At 36.0% G+C, this 12,269-nt stretch overlaps 1 long non-coding RNA gene and 2 other non-coding genes across 3 annotated transcripts in view; 2 read left to right on the top strand and 1 right to left on the bottom strand.

Annotated features, from left to right (window-relative positions):
• LOC131856021 (uncharacterized) overlaps positions 1-4,459 on the bottom strand; it is a 23,097-nt gene extending 18,638 nt beyond the window's left edge. The window contains exons 1-2 of the long non-coding RNA XR_009358130.1: positions 4,287-4,459; positions 4,057-4,175 (exon numbers count right to left, since the gene is read on the bottom strand). This is a non-coding gene — a long non-coding RNA (uncharacterized LOC131856021). The remainder of the gene's footprint in view (positions 1-4,056; positions 4,176-4,286) is intronic.
• A 3,741-nt stretch (positions 4,460-8,200) lies between these two features.
• Positions 8,201-8,281, top strand: TRNAL-AAG (transfer RNA leucine (anticodon AAG)). Its single transcript has one exon. It is a non-coding gene; the product is annotated as a tRNA-Leu (tRNA).
• Positions 8,282-8,375: 94 nt separating this feature from the next.
• On the top strand, positions 8,376-8,447 carry TRNAP-AGG (transfer RNA proline (anticodon AGG)). The gene has a single exon. It is a non-coding gene; the product is annotated as a tRNA-Pro (tRNA).
• The last annotated feature ends 3,822 nt before the right edge of the window (positions 8,448-12,269 follow it).

Here is a 12,269-nt window from a genome sequence, read left to right as displayed (position 1 = left end):
CAAAGAAATCAAGCTAGATGTTGAAAGGCCCAATTGGAGATTGCATACAATGTATGGAGGGAGAACAATTCACATAAAGTTGCAAAGAGGACAGCCAACAATGAGGATTCATAAAACAATACAGACAGCCAAAAGGTTGATAAGAATTGCATCTTTGAAAACCCAACAGGTGGAAGGTGGAGATGGCCGAGGATTTTATTTTTTTGTGAAAACTTCGATAAAAAATGCCAAATCATGGCAGGGGCACAGGCAGGGAGGGAAACATAGTAGCAGGCAGCCATGGCATGATGGAGTGAACAAGGGAAGGTAGTTACAATGATTGACTTCTTGTAGAATGGTATAGGGCAAACAGAGTCATTATATACTTGAAAAACGCAAGACATAGCATGAACAAGTAGTATCACAATATGAAAACACAGGCAGTGAGGGAGAATGGATTGGAAAACATGGGATTGAAATCGCAACAGTAGATTTGATATAGTCACCAAGGGAAAAGGTCAAAAGGATTGCAGGACCTACACTTTAATGTGCATTGTATTAGCAAAATGTGGTTTTAGAAACACACTCTCAAAGAGAGAAGAGTCAAACAAAGGCATAAGGAGCCTTGTAGGAAGCAACAAATCTAATAAATCCATAGAAGAATAGTGCAAATCACCATGTGAACCGCATGAACCCCAAGTTGTATGCAATGTGCAGCTAGGCATGTAGAGATGCAACTTAATTACTTTGGGTTCTGGTGGGTGTGGAGATTTCGAAGGCACACATTCTATTAATTTGTTCCTTTGGTGTGTTAAAAGGAGTTACTTTGTGTTTTTCTTGTGAGTGCATCGACTTTCAAAGATCACCTCAAGGGTGACATCTGTAGGCCAGGTCTCGAAGGCTTGCATTTACAGATTTGGGACTTGTAATATTTAATGGCCGACAACGCACAATAAAAATCTATCAAGGTTCTATTATATGCTTTTTTTTTGTGCATTCTACCTTTTACAGACAATACTAATCGCTGCAAAGGGTTTTCCTCTTTCTGTTGAAACACCTTTGTTTGCTGGCTTCATAAAGGCACAGTCAGTTTCATATAAAAGGTTCATGTATTCTTTTCAAGATTTCTTTGGCCTAGGGAGGAGATATTGTTGTTTGGGACTAAGATTCTCAATGTTCTATGCAATGAGTTGATTTTCTTGTTTTGAGAAGGTGTTGTTTAATCAACTATACAATGTATTTATCTTCTTCTCGTGCAGTGGGTTCATTTTCTAGCTTCATAATGCAATGGATGCTCTAATATATGGTTTTAGGGTATTCTTTCTAGGGATTGTGTTTTTTTCAAGAGGTATATTTTTTTTTGTGAGTGAGTTTCTTCATTTTTTTTTTGGAAACGATTTGCTATACTTGTTTTTGAATGGCACTTCAATTGTTTTGTTGTTTGTATCACTTTTTAGTGTCACTTGAATCTAGGCAAACTATGGATGTAATTTCCTGCTCAACCGCAACCAACTTGTTTGCAATATCTGTAGACCTATTCACAACCAATGTATCTCCATTCATTTTGAAAGGAATACAACTCTATTTGATTTAAAATTAAAACCAAACAACCTAGAGAAATATTCACATGAACAAAAACATCACTTGACAATGAGGATACCAAAGAATAGACAAAGGGTATGGGCACAACACATAGTGAGCAATTTTTTTTTTGAAAGAACCGTTAAAATGTTTTGCAATAGAATATAAAATGGGCAGAGAAATGTGAAGAAAAACAAGTGCATAGAGTTTTTCTGATGGGGCTGCTTGAATGTAACGTTTCATTTTTTGGTTATTTGCAGAAGCAGTTGCGAAAAGAAGGATATAATGGTATTCCCCAGTACAGGGAAACAAACAACAAAATAACCAACAAATCAACTTGAAACTTTGCATGTTAAACGATTACCGTGGGCCTTTAAAATGACCAGTAAAGCAGCAAGAGGTCATGGGTGATTGGTTTTAGAGTACATCTCAGAGATTCTGAGAATAATTGAGGCCCTCACAAAGGTAAAAATGGTGCAACACACATGGGAATATGTTTTTTCTGCGCAGGGGTATAGAATATTTCAAGCTTCTTTGGGCCCATGCAAAATTCAAGAAATAGTTAGACCTTCAGCCAATGGAAGGGAAATCAAAATGACAACAGGTTTGGTCTTTTGATAGGTGTATCAAAGGACAAAAAACAACTGAATATAGCTCTATCTTACTGAGCCCTAAAAATGCTATGCAACGGACAACAAAATAGGCTCAGAATTAATAAGCATACCAAGCGGGCAGTGTTTTTCTGATGGCTTTGTTCGAATCTAACGCTTCATTTTTTTGATTGTTTGCAGAAGCAGTTGCAAAGAGAGGGATATAATGCCATCCGTAGCACAGAACACAAGCCTTTAAGGGAAAGGCATAAGCACTTTTTAATAGATGCCTTTTGATGGCATGATTAATTTTTTGTAAAAATACACAAACAAGGGCATCACGGTATGAAATTTAATTCTTTTCCGGCTTAAAAAACTCCATACAAAAAACCTATCGGCTTAATAAACAGATGAGAAATCACCTATGCAGAAAGGTTATTGATTTGGTAATTACAGTGAATATGTATTAAGTTTGTTTAATAATAATGATGTGAAAACAACAATAGAATGAAATTTAGAGAATTGCCAAAAGTGAAATTTAGCTTGAAAGTTGTGTCTGCAACTTGTAGCTTGCCTGAAAATTTTTTAAAGACAACCAAGAATAACATAGCAGACCATTGTAAATTGTCACATGAACGTTATGAGCCCCCAGGTAGATGTATCTGTTAGAATGAAAAGTATGATGGAGCTGAATGCAAGAATTTATTGTTTTGAACTATGAAATTGACAGGCATATTAAAGGAACCTACAGTCAGGTCTTTGGTCATTGTAAGTGTATTTTGAACCACTACATTTGGCGCTCTTTACACCCATCTCAACATACATAAATTTCTATACACCCATACATGCATATTTGATATAAGTCACTAGATTCTGCGAATACTACATGGTGACTAGGTTTGGATGAGATTGATTCTCCAGATATCTAGGATGCTGCAAGATTGTGAAAAAACTAGGAAGTGGATGTATGAAACGATGAATTCTTCTATTCACCTAGAGTTTTATGGGAATCCCAACAAGGAAACAAACAGACATTTTGTTATGTGCTCTGAAGAGGAGCTTGATTGTACAATTGAAGTGGATATTTGTATTTAAGTGTTCATATTGCGGTTTTTTCTCCGTATCACTGAAATTACTAGAGGCATGAGAATCTGTTTGGATTGTGTGTTTGTTTGGATGGAATTGTATTGCTCATTGGAATTTTATGGGTTCATAGGATATTGGGTTTACAGATTGAGGGCTATTTATATACGTTTGTTAGCGATTACATGCACTGCTGGGGTCGAGGAAATGGAATTAGAGCTTTCAGTTCGCAAAAACCAATTTCCTTGTATCAACGATGAGAGTCATAAATAAAATTAGTCTTTGACCTGATCCAAATATCTATCTCGCTTCATATGCCAAGGATGGTTGGAAAGGATTCGAAAGAACGATAGGCAATAGCAACATTTCAATAGCAACACAGAGGGATACGTCTCCCTTCCCATAAAAGGTTGTTATGGAAGGAAGTTATGGGGAAAAAGACGTTTCCCTTTCTTTGCTCCGGTTCGAAGGAACAATTTGAAGAATGAGTTCAGTTGGTTTGAGGTGAATGTATCATCTTGGTAATCCTACAACTATATTTTCATAACTACGCCAGAAACCGTATCACGGAGCTATCTACAGTAGATGATAAAAGGTGTTAGAAGACACGTGTTAGCAAGAAGAGCAGGAAAACATAACACATATCATGTGCATTCCAAATTCTATGAGCAAAGGAAGGCATTTAAACAGAAAAAGGAAAACCCATTGTAGCAAGCAGCATTATATGCAAAAGGCAGGACAAAGAAAATATAGGAGCACACAATGAAACCCCAATAGCATTTTACAGTGCGCAACAGGCCATTAAACTTTAAAAATCCCAGACCTTTATATGTGAATCTTTGAAATGTGACTTGAGATGCAAGCGTCGAGGTGAGCTTTCGAAGTCTTCACAGGGCGGAAAACACAATGCAATGAAAAAACAAGAACACAAGCCTTCGAAATCTGCAGGCAGCAAAGGGCAAAAGAACCAAGTTACATTTTTGAAAATGGAGATGCACATTGCATAGAGCCTATGGAGGGTAAAAAATTTATGTGCAGTTGCAAAGACGATACCTGCCACTGATAATCCCCAAATGACCACTCTGAAAATCTAGTAGGTGCAAATTGCAAAGGACAAACAATGTTCACTTTTGCAAAACCAACGAGCGACAATATTTGCTTCTCCAAAAATGAAAAAATAATGAACCAGTCGGAGCTATAAATGGGAATGATACAAACAAGAATGAAGCAGCTGAAGCCATGAATGACAATAAATTTACAGTGGCAAAGAGTACACATCGCAGCATATTTTTCTTTTCGAGGTGTGAGCACATTGAATAAATTCACATACGTGCGAGCATATTGAATATGGCAACATAGACGGCGAGAAAACATTTTTTGTAGTAAGGAAATGTGGGCAAAAGACTTTTTCCGAGATACTAACACTTTTCCGGCTTAAAAAACCCCATACAAAGAGCCTATTGGCTCAAAGATTGCACGAGGCACAACAAATTGAACAGAACTCTGAAAACTAGATGCATATTACATACAAACCTTGCAAGCTTTCTCTAATCACTGCATAAACTTTTCTCAACAAAAGCTCTGTTCAAAAAAAAAAATTGACTCCACAAAAAATCCTCAAATGTCAGTCTATGGAGATTTAACTTTTCTATTATGCAAACACTGAAAATACCAAACACGCTATCATTGCTATTAACATCATCTGTGTTTGTTGTATGTCAACGTAACACAAGCGGAATTAACGCACGCGCGCGCACACACACACACACATACATAGTCTGTACATGCACAGTAGACGCGAATTTCACGCGAGTTGGAGGATTGGATGCAAATATCTGTTTCTTTCTAACATAAAATATTGTGAGAGATGCCTTCCAAGGTGAAGGATCAATTTTGAGGGTTCTCTTTATGCAGAGTTGGAATTCATTCCAATGCTAGCAGATGCAGGAAATGCACCGCATAGAAGGCATCGCCTGTATTAAGACATCACCGAGGCACATTGATCTATATTGGATCGGCTGATATGCATGTTACTGCAGGTGACTGTGATACCAATACCACCCCTATTTTGGCAATCATATCAGGGCTCTATATGAGCATCCAGTTTTCATAGTTCCATTCGATTTGCTATGCTATTATGATACGGTTCCTGTCAACTAGGATTTGGCATTAAAGATATTTTAGATTCAACACGCTAAACCTCCGAGTGCAGATGTCCATGCGAAATTGCATTTTCTTTGCTTCAAGCATATTTTGAAGCAAGAAGCGATTTCTGAAAAAATCTTGACAGGTTAAAGCTTTTTTGTATTCCTTCTCCCTATTTTCCCAATTGGGTATCAACTTATGCATAGAAATCGGAAAGAAGTTTGGAAAAGAGCATTGAATATGTTGCGAAAGAAACACATAGCCACATAAGATGGAGAAAATTTACCCGTCAAAAGGCATTTTTTGGGTCTCTGAACTATAGAAGGAACAACAACACACAATGCTTTTCTCGAACAAGAAACACAGTTGTAGGCACAACGCCAAGTTATAGGCACAACGTGATCTTCTCACAAAGAAAACCCTATGCACAAGACAAATTTTCAATTTTTTGTTTTAAACCTAGGATACAAAGATTGCATGAGGCACAACAAACTGAATAGAATTATGAAAACCAGATGGAAGCAAGAAAATTTTCCCGTTCAAAGGTGTTTTTTTTTGTTTCGTGAACTCCAGAAGGAATAAAAGCACAATGTTGTTCTCGAACAAGAAGTTCAGTTGTAGGCACAATGCGATCTTCTCACAAAGAAAACCCTATCCCCAGCCCAAATTTTCAAATTCTATTTTAAATCGAGAATACAAAGAGTGTATGAGGCACAACAAATGGAACAAAACCATGAAAACCAGATGCACATCACACACAAACCTTGTAACCTTGTGCCAATCACTGCATAACCTTCTCCCAACAAAAGCTCTGCTAAAAAAAATAGTCGCTTCCACAAAAAAATTTCCAAATGTCGACCGATGCACATTTAAGTTTTCTATTATGCCAAATATCAAAAATACCAAACATGCCATTAATGCTATTAACATCCTCTGCGTCCAACATATGCTAACACAACACAAGCGCTATTAACGTCCTCTGCCTTCGCCATATACGAACGCAACACAAGTTGCTGACCAAAGAAAACAATGGTCAGAAAATGTGACCGGCGGGAATTTACCGGGATACTGACACTTTTCCGGTAAAAAAACCCCATACAAAAAGCCTATCGGCTTAAATATATTAAGAAAACAAAATCCCTCTTAGCCACCTTTGAAGATTTTAAAATTTCACATGTGAAGAATGGGGGAATGTGATAGATACCCTTTCAAATTGTGCCCTTTCATCATTATCAGATCAATCAGGGGATTTATTTGAATATTTTCAAGATGTGGTTATTGGGGTCTTAGTGGCCCCGTATGCTATTGAAGTACATTGCATTAATTGATGTGACAGAGGTGATGCGTGTTAAGTGTGAGTGGCGGTAATTAAAGCCACAAAAAGGTTGCCTTTTTTTTGTTCATTTGGTGTTTGAAGAGTAGTGAAAATAGTTGTAGAACAAGGAAGCAATGGAGGCAAATTTTTCTTTGATAACATTGAAGCAACAACTATTCTTCTTGGGCCAAATGTTTGAAAAGCGCCTAAAGGGAGAATTCAAAATAAGCAAGCCATTGTTTTTGCAAATCATTGACCTTATTTTGGGTGAAGAATTCATGTAGTTTGATCACATATACCACTGCAATATTGACATTGCTTTGACCTTCATGGCATTGTAATTAGAATTGGGGTCTAAAGAAGAGACAATGTGGGTGATGAAAGAGTGTGTTTGTCTAGAGTGGTGTCATGGAATGGTGCCAATTCTGGTCGTGGTAGAGCTAGGGGTTGGTCTACGAGTCCAGTCTGGAGATTAGCATAGAGTGGGAGAAGGGGAACCACCCTTACATCCCTTTTTGGTTTGGAGCACTTCAAGCAATTGGGAGGAGATTCATTCAAAGGCACTGATAGGATGGGACTCTTTGAAGGACTTTCTTCATTCCTAGGGGAAGGAGAAGGTGAAGCAATTGATGGCAATTGAGAAGAAGATTGGCATGAAAGTGAAATTTGGGCTGGAGGACTATTGGTACAACGACCCTATGGTGAAGTTGAGGAAGTCATGAACAAGCAATAGGCACCTCCTCATGGTCTTCAGGTGTTTTTATACTTTAGATGTAATGTTTTCTAACATAGTAGGATGTTGGGCTTGGGAGGGTTTTGGGGTAAGACCCATTTTGGTTGAATTGTAATGGCGGGGTGTTTAGTTCGAGTGGTTTCTAGGAATGGGCGTAGCCCTTTTTGCCCTATCTAGTGCTTGTTTGTGGTGGGTTTAGATTTTGGTGATATTTATGTGATGATTATGGTGGCTTTATGTATGGTTGATGGGAGACTTTTGTAGGGACTATATTGATGTAGTTTGTTTTAGTATTTTACTCGTAGCTAATAAACTTATATTATGTAAAGCTGATATCTTTAATATTAATAAAATAGACCTATTTATTGATAATAAAAAATTAAATTAAATTTTGCTCATATTATAGAATAATTGTGTATTAAACAAGCAATTGAGACTAATGTGGCTCTCAAAAGAGCTAGAACACAACTAGAAGCTGCTGATGTGATTTTATTGAGAAAAAGAGATATTAATCTATGAAATTGGAAGTAAATGGATAACGATCATAAAAAAAATCTTCCATAAAAATTGCAACTTATTAAGCACTCAAACCATATAAATAAGTAATAATAAAATATTTTGAACTTTTAAATGTATATATTGAATCGACAAAAAACATGTGAATGCAGAGTTTTTGTACACACGGCAAATGAGAAAACTCACATGCTCAGCCATATAACCTTTTTTATGTCATTAGTAAACAAAAATAACCTATAATAAACTTTTTTCACCAAAGTTCAGATGGCCGAGTTGGTCTAAGGCGCCAGATTAAGGTTCTGGTCCGAAAGGGCGTGGGTTCAAATCCCACTCTCAACAGCCTTATGTTTTAGCCTGCGACAATTTTGACATAATTTTATTCGCAAACAATTTTAAATCTATTATTTACATATAGATTTGAATTTTAATTGCAGGGCATCTGGTCTAGTGGTATGATTCTCGCTTAGGGTGCGAGAGGTCCCGAGTTCAATTCTCGGAATGCCCCCTGTTAATCCAGTTGAATTCTAATGATAATTTTAATCGCTTAGACTTTTCGATGTTTTTTAGAAAGAAGCTAATTTTAAACATGTAGAAGATGATGAATGAGGCGATTGGGGGATATTATAGTAGGATTTCTTTTTAAGCTATATAATTGACATGAAAAATAAATTTTGGTTTTGTAATTATTTTTAATATTTAATTTTTGTTGGTATTTTTAGTTATTTTGGACATTTTACAAGTTATGTAAAAAGAGGGAGTTCAAGGCTAGTCTATTGACAAGATTGTTTATTGGGAAAGATTAGTCGTTTTGCTAAGTTAGCCATGTCTTAGTGAAGCTAGTTGTTTCCTACTAAGGGGTAAGTTAGATATGTTACCAAATAAAGTAAAAGATGCTTTGAAAAGAGATAGAGTGGAACTAGTCAATACAAATCCGTTGTTGAGAATGTGCAACAAATTTTTTTTTAATGAAGAATGTGTTATGAACCCAAATAAAATAATAAAAAATACTCTAAGATAATATCGAATATATTTGACACTAGAATAAACCTTTCATGTAAGGAAACACCTTATAATGTTGTGTAGAAGTAGACACTATACACTATACCTCAATATTGATATCCCAACACAACCAAATCTCTTCATATATATTCTCTTGCATAAACCCCATAATATATAACACTTAACTATCAAAGTATATACATTACACTCAATATGACTAACTTAAGGGACGCGTGTCATGTTGACATCACCGTCACTTAATATACAATATCATACCCCTAGGTCCCTAACATTTTATCCCCCTTGACACATTCCATTCTCAAAACATAAGAGAAGGTTAATAGTAAAATTAATGCACATTATTCCTACAAGATTCAATAAGAATCCAAACATAAGATTTGATCTACATAAATAAAGGTCACAAGTTACAAAAGTAGCAAGCAATTAGATAAATGATGTATAATATAAAATTAGCAATCACACCTTGGTGTGCAATGGGTACATCAAAGAGGTGTGGAAGGTCAATTAGGAAAAAAAAATTCTATTTTTTGCATACATTTGTGCACTGCATGAGGTCAATTGGTAGGACATTTAACAAATGATGTTGTTTGTGAAACAAGGGTCACAATGGAGAAGTGATAACTTCAAGTAAATTATGCATCTACTTACATAGATCAAACACGATTGAAACAAAACCTTTGAATCGGGTAGATAATCAAGCTCCATTAGCAATAGACATATGTTATGTTTGCAATAGGGAGAGAGGGAGAGAGAGGTGGGTAAGGAGATATAAATAAAGATGGAGATGGAGAAGGAGGGATATGGAGAGAATGAGAAGGATATATATAGAGAGAGGGGGAGAAGAGTAGATGGAGATGGAAGAGATCAATATAGAGAGAGGAAGAGAGAGGGAGAGATATTTATGTAAATATAAAGATAGAAAGTGACATATCGAGATAGGTGGAGATTGAGTTATATAAGGGTAGAGAGAGATGGAGAGATAATGAGATAGAGATAGAGATAGAGATGCAAATAGATATAGATTAGAGGTAGATAAAGAGAGAGAGGGAGACATATCTAGCCATAAAGAGGGAGAGAGGGATATAGCGAGATAGGAAGAGGGAGACAAATAGATTAAGAGGTATAGACAGGGAGATAGATAGTGATTTGCGAGGGAGGGAGGAAGGTGTGTGTGTGTGTGTGTGTGTGTGTGTGTGTGTGTGTGTGAGAGAGAGAGAGAGAGAGAGAGAGAGAGAGAGAGAGAGAGAGAGAGAGAATAAGATAGACAAGTAGAGATAATGATATATTGATAGAGATGGGAAGGGACAGATGCATGAGTGAGAGATAAAGAAGGTGATGGAGACAATCAATAGAGAGGTATGGAGAGAGAGGGGAGATAGGTATATAGAGATATACATAAGAAGGGAGAAACATGGAGTGTGTTATTATGTATACGAGTGAGAGATATATGGAGAGAGAGAGGGAGGGAGTTAAATATGTAAACATAGAGAGAGAGAGAGAGAGAGAGAGAGAGATGAGAGATGAGAGATAAAGAGTAGACCTAGCTTGGGTAAGATAGAGGGAGATATATTTTTAAAAGTTAATTAATAAAATTATTTAAATTTTCATATATATATATATATATATATATATATATATATATATATATATATATATATATATATATATATATATATATATATATATATATATATATATATATATATATAATCCATTATTTATATTATAATTATAATAGAGTAATTATTAAAATAAATATTTAAAAATTTTAAACATATAATTTATTATTTATTGTAGAGTAGAAAATTGCATACCCTTTGCAATTCCACCTACACTTTTGTAGCAAATTAAGTGTCCATTCCCTCGCATTTGAGTAGGCTCATTTCAACCCTTGCATCAACCTTTTCCCTTTCAGGATACTCTAGACACCCTTTTCAACAACTATCCTTTCAGCTTCAATTTTGCATTAGCTACTTGTTTCTCTTGCAACTTGTCATTTTTTAGCGTGATTCATCTGGACACTAGCATGTCACGGGACGTCTGCTCGTTGTGCATTTGTCCTATGACATCTTAATGTTCAAATGTTAGTTCTATGCATTTTGACACTTGTCACCTATCTTGATAGGTGGAAATGACTCAGAATCTTCTAAGAGGCTTTCCAACCCTCTTTTTCCTTCCTCTTCTCTTATTTAAATCTATATTTTCTCTCCATTCAATCTCTCTAGTTCATACAATCTCTCTTGGTTATCTTGGCTCACAACTTTCTCTTATTGTTGCTCTTGCTACAATAGTCTCTAGTTTGCCACAACACTCTCAAGCCCTCACAATAATCTCTTTGTATCTTTCTTGGCTTTCTCAAGCCTTACTAGTAATATCTTTCCATCATTCTATCTATCTCATCTTTTGTTGGAATCAAGGAAAACTGAGAGGGGGGTGAATCAATTGTCTGCAATTTTTAACCTTATTAATTTGTTTCCTTCAACCACTTAATGCAAATGAACAAAATAGAAATCCAGAAACGCAAAGCAACCAGCAACAACACCATAACACCAAGATTTATACATTGAAAACCTAGTTAAGGGAAAAACCACAGTGGGATTGAGACCCACAATATTAATATACTATGTTAGAAGTATAGAAATATTACAATGGGGAATGCGCATGCATTCAGGCACACTACCTAGAGCTCACTGCTCAAACTACAAAAGGGCTACAACTCCAGAAGGCTCGCTACCTTACAATATCTTTCAGAAAAGATAATTGGAATGTCTAAACTAAAAAATAGCATCTACAAATGATAGGGCATAGTTCTAGTTAAGCACAAAACTCTTAATCACATATTGCTCTACTACACTGCTCTATTTTGTTATTCTTCATTATTTCAGAGTAGAGATATTTCACTTGCAGACGTGAAACTGCGTACAATTGATCACAAGCACTTTCCACACACACATCAATATAAAAAATTATCATATCCATCGATCTTTTATAACCGCAAGATCAAATTAGGTCTTCTACATTTTGACCCAAAAACACAACACAAAAATGAAATGTGTACACCAAGTCGACTGAATCCGAACCAAAACAATCATGCGAACCAAAAAGAATTATCCACACACTACCAAAATTGTCTAACAACATGCCACAATCACATAAATGTTGACCAAAATCAATCCACAAAATGATTATTTACACAATATTGCTAAACTGCTATGTCAAACTCAACCGTGAGTCAACACCAGATGCCACAAACCTGGAATATGGTAGATAACACATTCATAATGCTTCCTTGAGATCCAAAACACAA

Source organism: Cryptomeria japonica, chromosome 6 (assembly GCF_030272615.1).
Source record: "Cryptomeria japonica chromosome 6, Sugi_1.0, whole genome shotgun sequence".
Taxonomy (NCBI): domain Eukaryota; kingdom Viridiplantae; phylum Streptophyta; class Pinopsida; order Cupressales; family Cupressaceae; genus Cryptomeria; species Cryptomeria japonica.
Note: the sequence above shows the minus strand (reverse complement) of the source record. Positions and strands in the feature narration are given on the sequence as shown.